This window comes from Molossus molossus, unplaced genomic scaffold (genome assembly GCF_014108415.1).
Source record: "Molossus molossus isolate mMolMol1 unplaced genomic scaffold, mMolMol1.p scaffold_m16_p_18, whole genome shotgun sequence".
Classification (NCBI taxonomy): Eukaryota; Metazoa; Chordata; class Mammalia; order Chiroptera; family Molossidae; genus Molossus; species Molossus molossus.
The window spans coordinates 43381062-43397012 of record NW_023425353.1 but is presented as its reverse complement, the minus strand read 5'-3'; positions in this window follow the sequence as shown (position 1 = coordinate 43397012).

Below are 15951 nucleotides of genomic sequence, written 5' to 3'. Positions count from 1 at the left end.
ATTTATTTTATTTTATTTTATTTTTATCCTCACCTGAGGACATTTTTTCATTTTTTGTTCTGATAGAGCGGGAGGGAGAGAGAGGAAGAGAGAGAGAGAGAAACATCGATGTGAAGGGACACATCGAGTGGCTGCCACCCGCACGACCAACCAGGGCCGGGGACAAACTGCAACCGAGGTACGTGCCCTTAGCGGGAACCAAGCCCAGGTCTCTCTGTACCACAGGCTGACGCTCCAACCGCTGAGCCAAACCGGCCAGGGCGTGAATTTAATTTATCTCATCTTCAGTATAGGTCTCTTGTTCCTTCATTTGGGATTTGTTTCTTTGTTTCACTATTTCGGCTATCTCAGTGGGTTTTGGAGCCTGCCAAATTATTCCTGTGGGTGTTAGCGTTTTGCTGTTTTTGACTCCCTCTACTGGGTTTGGATGAGTGAGGGAGGACCCACATTAAACACCAATGTCAAGTCTTATTTTCCTCGGTATATTTGCAAACCCAGGAAAAGTTCAGTTATCCTTTAGCTTTTTTCCTGGAGGCTATTAGTCAGTTACTTGAAGAGCCTTGGATTCTCAGTTGAATGAAAAACTCTCTCAGGTGTTCAGCATAAGAGGATTTTCCAAGGGTGGGGCAGATGCTGGTTGTTAATGAGCCTCAATTTGCATTTCTTTGGCCCAGCTGGGTGGGGTTAAATCTCTGAGGGAGGGGCTGCTCCTTCTTCCCAGAGCTCTAGGAAGGAGTAAGATGTCCACCATCCTGCATGACCACAACTCAGCAAAAGCTTTGAGCACCCTCCAAATCCCAAGTGTCTCCACACAGTTCCAGTCCAGTCTGCCCTCCCTCTGCTGGAGCCCAAGTTGAGTGGCTGTAGCCATTCAGTGCTCTGTCCCGTTCCTCTGTGCTGTGGAGCCGGCTTGAGATTTTAACCCCGAGGACTCTGCTCACAGCTAAGACCACTGCTCTCCGTGGGCTCCCAGCCCCCTCTCATGCCTCAGCAGACGTACCAGGCTTGATTCAGTGTCCCTGGTTATATGGTCCTCTCCAGCTTCTTTTCTGTTACTTTTTTCCCACAGTTTGTCTTTATTTCATTGTAATTCCAGTTTGGTCCTGGGAAATAGTCTGTGTAGCTTCCATTCACTCCGTCGCCATTTTGGAATCCTGCAGTTCTTCCCTTGAATCAATGTTCTGGTAATGAGAACAATGAGTAAATTTTCTCTTCCCAGATTAGAAAAAGTACTCTTGTTTCAAGAGAAGAAAAAAAAAAAAAGGTGATTTAAGTAGATAAGAATAAAAGGGAAAAGAAAGGTAAGGATTAAGGGAGGAAGAAAGACAGGAAGATAAAGAGAGAGAAATTAAAACATAAAGAACTGAGTATGAATGGAAGGAAGGAAAAGAGGGAGGGAGAGAGGGAGGGGTTGATGGAGGAAGGGATTGAGGGAGGGAAGGAGGAGGAGTAAGTGCCCTGAAGACAATCTAGCTGGCAAGCATGACAAGGGGACTTGCCTTGAAGCTGGATTTGTATAAAAATCCCTTAGAGCTTACTACATACTATACTCTGTCTTCTAAGCATCTTTATGTTTCTTGTAAATTCACACAGATACCCAAACTCGGAGCAACTTTCATTTTAAAACAAGAACAACAACAATGTCATCACTTATGGATTTGATTGCAGGGCTGCCAAGAGGAGCCTACAAATCCAATCATTTATGCAACAAATGTTTCTGAGTGCTTAGCATGTACCGGGAACTATTGGGTTCTAAGCATACAGGAGTATGTACAGAACAAGATTCCTAGCCTCATGAAGTTTATTTTAGTGAGGAAAATAGACAGTAAATAAGTGAAACATAAATAAACAGGATACTTTCAGACAAAAATAAATTCCTTAATGACAATACTATGGAAATGCTGTATGTATAGGGGAGAGGGTTTTGTGTTTGTTGTTTAGGCGTGGCACTCAGGAAAAACTCCTCTGACCAAGGAGTTTGAGTTGAGAATGAACTCAATGAACTCAATTAAAAGAAATAGCCAACCACACACCAATCAAAGTTTTTTGAGATATAACTGACAAATAGCATTGTGAAAGTTGAAGGTGTACAATGTGATTTGATATATGCATACATTGTAAAACGATTGCCAAAATACGGTTAGTTAACAATTAAGTTGAAGGGCATTCCAAACTGAGAATCTTGTAAGAGCAGAGGCCTCATACCTGAGAACACATAGACTTGGATGGATGTCTATCCATATTTCATTCACTGACTTGCTAACCTTGCTTTCTTCTACCCAGGATACCCAGGAAAGGAAACAGTACTAGTCCCATAAACAAGTATGTATATATTGTGAACTGATATTTGCTACAAGAAAAAATATATTATTGAAACAGCCAGCACCAGCGGTTCTCTCAGAAATATAGTGATGTTTGGGGGAAATACTAGGAGGAACTCATCAGAATCAAGTAAATCCATAAGGATCTAGGCTTTGTGAGATCCCAGGCATCGGAAGAGGAGCACCAAATGAAGCCATCTAAGTAGAAAATGTGTTTTGCTCCTAAGGTGGAGGGATGATTTGAAGCTCAGCCCCCTGGTGATCAACATCAGAATTGTGAGCAAGTGAAGATTTTTGTTGTTGTTTTGGGCCAATGAAATATGGGGGGTTGCTTGTTACCGCAGCATAGTCTAGTCTATACTAATTGATGTAAAGAAATAAGGGAGCAGCCCTGGCCAGTTTGGCTCAACAGTTAGAGTGTCAGCCCACAGACCAGAGTGTTCCGGGTTTGGTTCCTGCTAGGGGCACATACCTCAGTTGCAGTTTAACCCCGGCCCCGGGTTGGGGTCATGTGGGTGGCAACCAGTCAATGTGTCTCTCCCACATTAATGTTTCTCTCTCTCTCTTCCTCTCTCTCTCCCTCCTGCTCTATCTGAAGATGAATGCAAAAATGTCCTCGGGTGAGGATTTAAAAAAAAGAAAGAAGAGAGTAGAAGAGAAGGGAAAGAAAAAAAAAAAAACCCAAGATGGGGAGAACCAGAGAGCAGGTGGAGTAAAGGCCATTAGGGCTCCTCTCTCAGGTGTGTTGACTTGAGGGCCCTTTCAGAAGGGTTTAATATTTCATTTGAGCCCTGGCCGGTTTGGCTCAGCGGTTAGAGCGTCGGCCTGTGGTCCGGAGAGACCCGGGTTTGGTTCCCGCTAAGGGCATGTACCTTGGTTGCAGTTTGTCCCCGGCCCTGGTTGGTCGTGCGGGTGGCAGCCACTCGATGTGTCCCTTCACGTCGATGTTTCTCACTCTCTCTCCCTTCCTCTCTCTCCCTCCCATTCTATCTGTACAAAAAATGGAAAAAATATCCTCGGGTGAGGATAAAAAAAAAAAAAAAAAAAATATTTCATTTGAAGTTGACTGTGTTGCTGCAACATTTATCCCTCTTCCTGCCTCCCCACCCCCTCCCACCCAACTCTTCCCTCCAAATCTTCTGTGAAGCCTATTTCACAAACAAGATTTGCTGGGAGTTCCTTCCTTTGTGGAAATCAAAAGGCCTCCAGATCACATTTGCGACTGATACAACACAGAACACTGGACAAGAGAAACCCACAGCAAGAGATAACCAAGAGGATGCAGGCCTCCTGGAAGGTTGAAGCAATCTTGTAGTGGGATTTGGTCTTTCCGTTAGACATGGAACTGTGGGTTTGAATCACACATACGTACTTCTCAAGGGGACATCAGCTGACAGGCAGATTACATAGAGAGGCATGCACAACATTGGCAGGGACGCCGTGTGTAGTGAATGTAGTGGGCTCCGGTACTATTTCTGTTCTCCCTGATATAAGCATATTCTGATTAACAGTAATGCCTGAATGGATTGGGTTCATATGGGTTCCATAGCACTTTATACCTCCATACAATGTAGCTCTTACCTCTTTTATAGCATTTGACATATATGGCTTTGCCACTATGTAGCTTTGTGCCTGTCTTCCACACCAGACTGGATACTGCTTGAAGCTGAGAGCCCCATTATACTCATTTGTGTGTCCCTTGTACCTAGCATAGTATCTGACACCCAGATATGATCAAAAAGTGTCTTGATTCAGTTAAACTCTGATATGCATAGGCTTATTTAAATAGAGGTTATTGGCTCTCAAAAACCACAAAAGCAAAGTCTCAAGGATATCTATTTTAGGACTAGAAGTATAGTTGCTATTGATTTTGTTTCCTAATTATTCCCAGCTATCTATTTGCTGGGCTATTCCTGACCTCCCCCCCACCCCCCAGTGGTTGGGTGAAATCTCGAGACTAGTTGTGTTCAATGAGGAGGGAGGAAAGGTAGAGAGTGTCACTTCAAGGCCAGAGCATTAAATGGATGGTGAGAAATACTCCATGACTTATTTTTTTAATGCCAGAGTGAGTAGCAATATCCCAAATGGTGCTGCTCCATCAGCTGGATCTGGGTGTAAATCTTAAAGAGTTGATGTAAGCAGAAGCCCTTGCTAATCCCTAATAGACACGAGATTTAAGCAAGAGCAAACATCTGTTGTTTTAAGCTACTGAGATTTGGGTGTTATGTGTTACTAGAGTATAATCTAACTTATTCTAACTGATGGAAAAAAATGGACAAAATTGAAACCTTTTTCTCCCTACCCTGACCACCAAATAAATCATTTTTAACATAGTAGTAACTACTGGAAAAAGAGATAAGCACAAATGATTTAAGAAGAAAAACAAAACAGAAAATGAAAAGCCAGTACCTTGGGAGCAGGACTGGGAAGCCCATACTCAGAGAAGAGAAAGAAAGGAAGCTGAGCCCTATCCTATGTATGGGGGCTTCGCTCACCTGCTTGATGTGTGAGCTGCACAGTTAAGAAGAATGGAGGTCATAGGAAGAAATCATGTATAAATGGTGCATTCATTTTTGGCAGAAAAGAGGTAATAATATTAGTTAAAACTATAAGCATAAAAGCAATGGAGCTTCAAAAAGGCAATGAGGCAGGGAAAAAAACTAATAATAGACTAAAAAAAGTTTTTTCCCCCTTTACAGTGGCTAGGTGGTATCTAACAAGATGGCGTGAAAATATTCTGCAGATCCAGTAAGGCTTTACTTCTTTTTTTGTGGTAATTTATTTCCCCGGTAACATTTACATAAAATTCTGAGTGCATTTGGAATGCTTGAAATTGACTGACATTTTTAGGGCCTGAATTACTAAATTTTAATTGAAGAGCAACTCAGGGTCTGACATCTTCAAATTGATATTTGTAAAAGTTCCACTGCTTGACACACAGCTATTGTTAAAAATGGCTTTGTGCTGAGGAAAATCACTGAGTTCTTACACTAACTATGGGGCTCTATGTTTATTTTTAAGAATGCTTAATTTGTTTATTGTTGTCTAAAACATAGAAAATAGAGAAAAGTTTTAAAAAGAAAGATAAAAGCACTCAAGTCTTACATTCAGAAGAAACTATGGTGCCACCTTGATGAAAATTCATACAGACTGTTTTCCTAGGCATGAATATGCATTTAAATATGATTTTAGTATTTAGGCCTCTTTTTTTTACACAGCATTTAATCATGAGCACTATACTAGAAGATTAAAAATATTTTTAAAAATGTGCCGGGCTTGTGTGGCTCAGTGGTGATCCATGCACTAAGAGGTCACCGGTTCAACTCCTGGTCAGGGCACATGCCCAAGTTGTGGGCGGTCATGCAGGAGGTGGCCAATAGATGTTCTCTCTCATCAATGTTTCCATCTGTCTCTCCCTCTCCCTTCCTCTCTCTATAAAATCAATAAAGAAAACAAATGTAAGCAATTATTTATTTAATTATGTCCCTGTTATTCTGTAGATCAAGAGCTCTCTCTCTCTTTTATATTTAATGATTACAAATAGCACGTTCTACATCTCTGTTTATTAGCTAGAAGAAGAACCAATGAAGCAAAGGATGGATGTTTTAGGATTCCTAAAATAACAAGACCAACTAGTTGTCATAAAGTCTATCCTAATTTATACTCCGATATGTTTCTGAGAGTACCATCTCCCTAGTCCTTGCCAGCATGGAAAATTAATTACACCTTTTATAACGTTCAGCAATTTGCTTGATAAAAATGCTATTGCAGTATTGTATTAATTTCCTTTCATGTTTTGACTAATAGTAAACATAAACATTTCTTCATGCACTTAAAAGTTATTTGAATTTCTTACTTTTGTTTGATTTATATTCGCAATTTTTTTCCTGTTTAGAGTATCAGTAATGTTTCCATTGATTTTTAAGTTTCCTTTACATAGTTAGGCTATTAATCTTTGGCTATAATATTTCTTTCCAAGATTAGCTTAAGATTCAAGGTATTTGCGGTCAATAAAATGAAATAAAGTATGTGAAAGTTGCTTTTAAGCATGAAATGCTATAGAATTGTTTGCTTTATTGATTTTCTTTAGTTTTTCAAATTTTGAATGTTTACAACCCCTGTTTCTCTTTTGAAATTATTGAACAACTCAACCTAACACCAAGTATTGGCATACACAATGGCGTTACTATTATCCCCTGTGGTGGTTACAAGCACAAACTGGAGAGCCAGACCCCCAGGTGTCAATACCAGCTCAGTGCTGTAGCAGTTGTGTGAACTTGAGCAAGTTATTCAGCCTCTCTCGGCCTCACTTACATGATCTGCAAAACTCTCAGAATAATTTGTAAAACAAAGAAGTAGCAGACCTCACAGTATTACTTTAAAAATTACACAAGATAACGAGGTAACTGGTTCAACTAGATATCTATTTTAATTAATCTTGAAAACTGAGCCGAGGCATCTAGTAAACCTACAAAAGTGCTCTCTCTTCATATGGCTTTTTACATATTCAAAAACTAGAGGCAACCCTTTTGATCGAGTTTATTTTTTAGGCATTTGGAGTGAAATACATTTCTTCCTCTAATAACAAGAGTTAACATTTTCTGGATCACTTTGCAAAACTTATTGCTATTCATTATTCATTCAACAATTAGACATTAAATACTTGAGCTGCCAGGCAATAGTCTAAGCACCTCAGCTGTAAACAATACCCATAAGGTCTCCCAGATATGGAGTTTTCATTCCCGAGTGAAAAGATAAAAAGAAGAAAAATGCAAATAAACAAACAGGTTAATTTCAGAGAGGGATAAGTAATCTGAAGCAAATGAGGCAGGTTGTTGGGCTAATTCTATCAGGTGGTCAGGGCAGGCCAGAATGAAGAAAAAACTTAATGGCAACAATCTTATGGCATGACCATCACTTTTACTCCATTTTATAAACAGAATGATTAAGAAGTTACTGAAACCAAATTGTTCTTGCTTTAATAAAGTACATGCACCTTTTTTCTCTGCAAATGGGATGCTTGTTCACACTAAAAAGTATAACAGAGGGAAAAAAGAAAAATCGGCTGTGATTCAATGGCTAACATTTTATGTACGATTGTCTGTCCTTTTTCCTGCATATATCCATACAATATCTTTAACAAAGGGAATTGCCCTATGCATAGTATTTGTAACTTGGTTTGAACATTGAGCAATATTTATCCATGTCATTAACAAGTCTTCTGAAATATCCTTGTTAATAGCTATATAGTCTCATATTATATGAACCCATAATGGCTTCTTTAATTAGTTTCTTACTAATGGATATTTATGTCATTCCAATTTTCAATTATAAACAATGTTATGATAAATCACCTAATAATAATAATAATAATGTACAAGCTAATTAATCAAGTGCTTATACATGGCACACATTGTGTTAAGCAACTGATACTCAACTAATTAATATTTACAACAGTTCTATGAAATAGGTACAGTGATAATACTCCCTTTAGAAACTGAGGAAACTCTGACAAAAAGAAGTTACACAACTTGCTCTAAGTTACATATTCAATAAAGTACAGATCTAGGATTCAAACTTGGACATTCTGATTCCAACCTGAGAAAACACTTAACCATGGCATTCTATTTCTGCCCCTGGCAGTATCGCTACAGCTTTCCAGACAAGTCCTAACCTTCATCAGCATTATTTCTTTAAAATCAATTTTTAGAATGAAAATAGCCAGAACTTGACTCTAGATCCAATGCTTCTATTCAAATAGCACAGCTCCTCTCATCCACACCTGATGTCCCCTCCAAACACCCTAACAGAACATCTGAAACTCAGTTGCAGCTTACACACCAGGCTGCGGCCTGCAGAGAGAAACAGAGCAAGCAGTAGTCTAAGCCAAAGGCATTTCCATCCCTGCAACCCTCCCTCCTCTGGTTCTCTTCCAAGCCTTTACCTAGGAGCGCTGGGCAGAAACAAAGAGAAAGCTCCTGAAGTCCAGCCTGCACTCATCCACCCCGTCTGGGATCCCCTAGAGAAGAGTCCTGCACACACTCCCATAGTCTAAGGCAGAAAGAAATGAAGGCAGAGGGAAGACAGGTGTGTCTTTGCGCTCAGGAGGGGGAGGCTTTCCACAATGCCCAGGGCGCTCCTCTTAAGCTGGCCAGTCCGCCTCTGTAAACTTCAGTCCCCCCTTTCCTCTCTGGGTGGCCCCGCGAGGCTTTGGAGCAGAGTGGGGAGCAGATGATTGGGCCCCTCGGAGAACTGGAGGAGCCCCATGAACGCATACAGCTAATTGAGACGCACAAAGTGGACCCTCCTGGGTGCTCTGGGTTTGCACTAACCTGAAATCATGACTCACTAGACACCATTTTATCTCATTTTTCAAAAAGTGTTTTTTTCCTTGAGAGGCTGTTCGGTCAAAGAGATGAAACAATTCATCTCTGTTACTTTTTCCAAGCCTCCAACATAACCTAGAATCATAGGTTTCTATCTGACCAAGAAGGCTCCTGAGTATAGTAAACTTTTTGTTATCTCATCCAGTCAAATGATAGAGGTCTTACTGGGGAGTGAAGAAATCAATTGAGTTATTATATCTACCCTGTCTAGTAGATTATTATTCTTCCAAGAAATAGACTATAGAAAAATAAATCTTAAAATAGAATAAAGAATAGGTAAACATTCTTTGATCATTCAAAGGCCATTTCTGAACCTTAAACAGCTTCAAGGTCATCATCACAATCTTATATTATTGCACAAAAAAAGTTCTTACTGACAACCTTGGGTTTCAACAGTCTGCTTATAAATTCTCTGGTTGGGAACCAGACGTTACATTTGTAACAAATAGTGCTCAGGGCAGCCACACAAGTATCTTTTAATCCATAATGTAGCTGAAGAAAAGTACTAACAATACTAAAGGCCCTCACTAAAATTTTTCATATTATCCGAATGCTTCTATCAAGAAAGTCTGCTTCAAATCAATCGTGTAAGACACCAGAAACGTACCTCCTGCATCTGGTGGCACGTACAGAAACCTGCACTTAGTGTCTTTTCTGGCAGAGCCAGGCTGGTAGGAGAGGGATTCTCATGAGATTGAAACCCTTGGGTCATACAGAAAGGAGAAAGTGAACAGGAGCAGGGGTTTTATCGAGTGGGCGTAAAGAGTCACCTCTGCAGGGACATGCATGCTCCCTCCAATGGCAGGTGGTTTCGGCTGGTTTGTTCACTACAATAAACCCAGAATCGAGAATGGTGCCTGGGACATAGTAGGTGCTCAAAAAATAGTTTGGAATGAATGAAGGCAGTTGTGGTAGAGGTGGAGAAACACTGAAGAAGAAGAAGCTAGATACAAGAAATAATTTAAGTCTAGCTGCTGTGGCTCAGTGGTTGAGCATCGACCCATGCACCAAGAGGTTGCTGGTTCGATTCACAGTCAGGACACATGCCCAGGTTGTGGGCCCGATCCCTAGGGGGGCATGCAGGAGGTGGCCAATCGATGTTCTCTCTCATTGATGTTTCTATCTCTCTCTCCCTCTCACTTCCTCTCTCTCTCAAATCAATAAAGAAAAACAATTTTTTTAATAAATAATTTAAAAAGCAGTCAGCTTGCACCACAGTGGAGGATAAATGCTAGGTAATTGAGTCCTGTTGATAAACTGTCAAATAACAGAGAGATACTGTAACAATGTAGGCACACAGGAAATTTAGTCATGAAGGTCTAATCTTCAAATAAACCAAAGAGATAATGCACACAATTTCCTAAAGATCGGGGAATGAACTCAGGCATCAAGGATAATAAAGTCTATCTAACCCAGTTGTTCCCCACCCCCCATCGAAAAGATGAGAGCCAAGAATTATAAGCCTGATTTAACTGTGTCATTCTGGATTGATGAGATGTGTCATTTTGGATTGATGAGATCAGTATCATGCTCCTCCACTTAGAGGCGAGTAGAAGAATAAAACAAAGGGATCGCGCACGGAAGTTAAAATGCACTGGACAAATTAAGACAGTGTTACTGAAAGAGCCACCAACACCACTCCCTCTGGGTGCATCAGAGCTGGAGGACTCGACTGAAGGGCAGGCAGCTTATTATACCCTCATTAACCGTGAAAGTCCGGCCAAAGGGCCAAGTATCGTATAGCTCAATGTGGTATTTTACAACTAATTTTAGACACAATCCACCTCTCTAAAGCCCTATAGAGCATCTAACTTCATGAGCCTAAGATTATGTTATAAAAACTAACGGCCTTGACAATATGCAATCACAAAGACTTAGATTGCCACTCAAATTTCAACCCCAGGCAGAAACGTGTAAGTGCCCTAAGTCCTCCTTAAAATGGCACTGTGGCCATCAGGCCACAGAATAGACCACAGAAGCTCAGTCCTGTCTCCGATTCAAGCTGAGAGAGGAGCACTGGGCTCTGGCTCAGACACAGGTGTCCTGGAGCCGAGCACGGAGAGAGCATCGCGCTTCCTCAGATGCCAGGTGGGAGTCAGGGGGGGTGAAATCTAAAGAAGATCCTTGGGAAAGAGGAAGCTTGCTGCCCATCAGAAAATGCTGTCAGTCTGCAGAGACTCGGGGAAGAGAGAGTATAAATATGAGAAGCAACAGAAAACAGACCAGAGACACAGAGAGAGTTTAAGATGTCTAATTCAAGGATGGGAGGCAGCGCCTGGAACAATTCCCCAGACCAAAAGGGAAGCTGCCGGTTTCCACAGGACGCTTTGACTTTGAGCCCAGGCAAGGCGAGGCATGTTGGAATTGCCAAAGTTATTCCAAGTCAGGAAAGTAGTCACAATTTCCTTCCCTTAGGAGCAGTGTGAGCGGAGGGGACGAATGTGAAGGAAGTTACACAGGAATTTGGATTTTACCCCAGTCACAGCGATACAGCTGAGTTAGCCGTTTATTAACTAACATAACACTTGGTATTTCTGTGGTGCGATCCACTATTTTTAATCATAATCTACATTTTAGTACACTTACCTTCATATTATTAACCTCCAAGAGTTTTCCAATTAACAGAGAAAAACTTAATAGTAAAAATCTTCTAATAGGAAAAATTATCTGTATGCCATATCATTTCTTTGAAGAATCGTATTCCGGAAAACAATGCAGAATGTGAAAATGCGCTAATTGGATTTGCCATAGAAGTGTTCTTTCTTTTAAGATCCAAGATAAATCAGCAAATGCTTTCAAAGCTGACACTTAATCCATGAATTCAAGTCATTTCCAAGATTTATGATCCATTAGAAAGACAGTTTCAATTTCCCTCGCCCTTGTGAGAGTCTAACGTATAGCTGGCAGAAAATGCATTTACACTGCACACATGCTACAGCAACAATATCATTTATTGATAAGGCTTTCCAAGTTTTGAAAAAAAGTGACGTTACTACTTATGTTCATTTTGATTTGTTTATCTGTAAGTTGTAGATGGATGCTTCGCTCTGGTAAAATTTCCTAAAATGTAGCACAGTAACAGATATCCATGCAACAAAGATGGCCGGCTAAAGATTAGAAGAAATCGCCCACAGTAATTATAAGAATCATCAATAGATGGGGATATCTAAAGATAGATGAAATGTCCATAAATAGATACAGACTCAGATACAGGAATAGATAAAAATAGAATTATAAATAGGCTAAAGAACCAAGCACTCAAACTCACAAAAGGGTGTGTTCAACCTAGTTTTAATTTCCCTTTCATCCCCTGCTCTTCTGTTCCCCACCATTTGTTCTAAGCAGGATGATTCTGCCTGTCAAAAATACCAGCTGGGTTCAGACTAACAAACTTCAGGGGTGTGGGGGACCGGGAGGAATAAACCAAAGAACTTATATGCATACAAGCACAAGCAATGGACATAGACAGCAAGGCTGGGGGTGGGGCAGGAATGGGAGGAGGGTGTCAATGGGGGTAAAAGGAAAAACATCTGTAACAAAAAATTAATAAGAGAGAGAGAGAAGAAAGAAAGAAACAAACAAACAAACAAAGAGAGAAACAAAGAAAGAGAGAAACAAAGAGAGAGAGAAACAAAGAGAGAAACAAAGAAATTCAAAAAATAAACAAAATATACCAGCAGTATTAATAGGACTCTCAAGCAGACGTTCTCCAAGCACATGCACTCAGCCGAAGATTCAGAGTCCATGTCAGCACATGTAATACCCATGAGAGAAGATGCTGCTCTTCTCCAGCAATTCAGGTTCCCAACATGACCACTAAATCGTGCACGTACCAACCACTGTACGAGAAGAGGAGCTCTAGGAGCGCACAGGACACTCCTGACTTTGAGGAGCGTAACATCCTTAGATTATAAATGAATAGATTCTATGTTAGTGGGTAAGTTCATATATTTGTGGGTAATTCGAGAAAAAGCAAGGTTCCCCTTAGGAACAAGTTAACTCTGGCATCATTAGGAGTTATTGAACTTGTTCAATTTCATACAGAAAACGTATACAGTGCTAGAATGTCAATTTCTTCACCTTATACATGATAAAAGAGGAATTCCAAAGTGGAAAGTTATTTCCCCAAGGTCATAACCTAGCTGTCAGAGCTGTGTCTGCCCCAATCTGTGTATTAATCAGCAAAACAAAAAGTAAAAGCTTATTAGCTAACACCAGCTCATTAACTCTAACATCACCCGAAGGTGTCATCTCACAACTGTATTTGTTAGCTACTGTTACATAATAGACTACTCCAAATGTAGCAGTTTAGAACAACACATATTGATAACTTTATAGTTTCTGCCAGCCAGTAATCTAGGAATGGGTGATTTTGGCTCAGGGTCTCTCAGGTATCAGTTGCATTATCTAAGGCTTGATTGGGTCTGGAGGATGCTACCTCATTCACATGCTGCTAAGAAGATGCTTCAGTTCCTCCTGTGAGTTTCTCTATGGGGCTGCACATGGCATGGCTTTCCCCAGAGCAAGTAGTGGTCAGAGGCTTGGAGAGGGAGGAGGGAGGGAGGGAGGAGAGAGGGAGGAGGGAGGGAGGGAGGGAGGGAGGGAGGGAGGGAGGGAGGGAGGGAAAGAGACAGACACAGAGAGAGAGAGAGAGATCACAAGAGAGACACTTATTGTTTTATAACTTAATCTTGGTAGTGACGTACCATCATTTCTACCACGTGCTACTGATCACACAGACCAACCCAGGAAAAAGGAGGAAATGATGAACGGGTATGAATATCAGCCAGGGATCACTGGAGACCATCTTGGAAACAGGGTACCACAATAAACATCTCCAAACCCTGGGGTCTTGCTCATACTTGAGAAGATGCATTACTTTCAACAGATCTCAACTTTGTGATCCACAAATGACCCAGAACTCTTCCCAAAGAATACTTCCCATATTTTCCCGTGTCACACCTAACTGCCTTGCCATCAAAAGAATAAGGACAATATTAGTCTGGGTGCTTCATTCATATGTTCTCGCAACACATTTTATTTAGTAACTGCCATGTGCCAGGAACTGTACTGGGAGCTGCAAATACAGCTGTAAAGAAGGCATTGTTTCGGCCCTAACCCTATTTGATAAAAAGAGATAGAGAAGAAAACGGCAGGGGGAGGGAGAGAGAAGGAAGAGGAGAAAGAAGATAAAAGAAGCAGTGAGGGAAAGGAAGACAGATGTGAGGAAGGTCAGGAGAGGGAGAGAAATGGAGATGGAAACCAACAGTAAAGGGAAATAAATAAAATTGTTGAGGTTTTTGCTTGTGAGGTCCTGCATTAAAATTCATATATTGAAATTTTACAAGAAAAAAATAGAAAAATGTTTGCTTAACATATACATTCACATGTTCAATGTACAGTGCATTGACTACATTTAGATCTTTTGCCCAAATATATGCTTTTCTTAATATGCAAGGACTTATACCTCAAACCAGAGGTTCTCAAGTCTTTGAATAAAGAAACTGATAAAAGCAACGGACTCTCTTTTCATAAAGAAAATGAGGACTCAGGCGCACACATACACACAGGTACACACACATGCACACATTTCTGGAGTCCACAGGCCTGATGTGAAGGACTCCTGGTCTTAAAATTATTACAAAATAACACTGTAAATAATTTCCCATGTTAGCTGTCCTTGTCAATAATCAGGAGAGACTCTAGTACAAGCCTTGCTGGATCCTCAGGAAATGATGATGTTTAGCCAGGAATAGGCTGAATATTAAGGGTATTTTGCTCTTTGAGATATTTTGCTAAGCTAATAGTTCCCAGCCTGAATGCAAAAATCTACCTTGGCAAGAAACCAGGTAAAGGCATCATGTCGAAAATCAAGCTCAGGTCAAAGTTAATCAATCTACATGCAAGAGCCATTTAGTCCAATTCTTTCATTTTACAGATGGGAAAACTGAAGACCTGGTGGCTGACCGCTAATGCAATACAGCCAAGCATTCAGAATTTATGTAACCCGGGTCCAGATGGCAGCCAGCCTGTCTGCGGGGATCAGCATCATTCTTGGTAAATGGAGGTTAAACTCTCCATTCCAGAAGGAGAGCACTAAGTGGAGCCAGATTAGCTCCAGACGCCTCAGTCCAGCAGGCTGTGGGGTGGATCTTGGATCAACCCAAGTAAAGGAAATAAGACCCAGCAGACAGACTTTGGGGTGTGTCCCAGTAGACATTTCTAGGAATCTTCATTTGTCTGGGTTTCCTCCTCTCCGAAAGACACCTTGACACATTTATTCTGCAATGCAGTGATTTTATACCTGGAGGCAAAGGGAAGTTTGGGTTTGAATGCCAAATTCTCCCTTGGAAATATAATTGAGAGACTTCAACATGCATGAAATCCTGGTGTGCTGCCATTTAAGCCTGGCATTGACACCTGGAAAACAGAGCACATGCTATCAAAAGCAGGTGAGTAAATGGCTGCTATTGCTATCCCACTGCTGATCGGTTAAAACTGACGTAAAGAGGCACCGTGTCAAGGCTTGGCCAGATCTGTAGTGCCTCATTACATAAAATCAGCCCTGAAAATACAAACTGCTGTTTGAGCGGTTGTAAACGGATGCTAAAGGGAGCTGTGGTTTAATATCAGATCACTGTCCAAAAGCTTTGAAATCTCCCAAGTCTAAACGAGACGTAGAAGGCTTGGTGTTCCACCAGAACTGGGAGGAGGAGCTAGGTATGGAGCCTTTACCTTCTTCCCCTTCCTCCTTAATCCTTCAGGAACTAAAAAAAAAAAAAAAAAAGACTCAGATTACAAAATTCATTCTCCAGCTTTTATGCCCAATCACACATTTTTTTTTATTATTTATTTATTTTTATTGATTAATTTTTGTTACAGATGTTTCTCCTTTTTCCCCCACTGACTGCCCCTTCCCCCTCCCTCCCTGCCCCTTCCCCAGATTGTTGTCCATGTCCACTGTTCATGCATACATGCGTATAAGTTCTGTGGTTCATCCCTCCCCCACCTCCCCCCTCTTTAGGGGATTGTCAGTCTGTACCCCACTTCCGCGTCTCTGGGACTACCCCATTCCTCAAACTGTTATGTTCATTATATTCCACAAATAAGTAAGATCATATGAAACTTGTCTTTCTCTGTTTGGCTTGTTTCACTTAGGATGATACTTTCAAGGTCCCTCCATGTAGTCTCAAAGGATAAGAGATCTTTCTTTCTTACCGCTGCGTAGTACTCCATTGTGTATA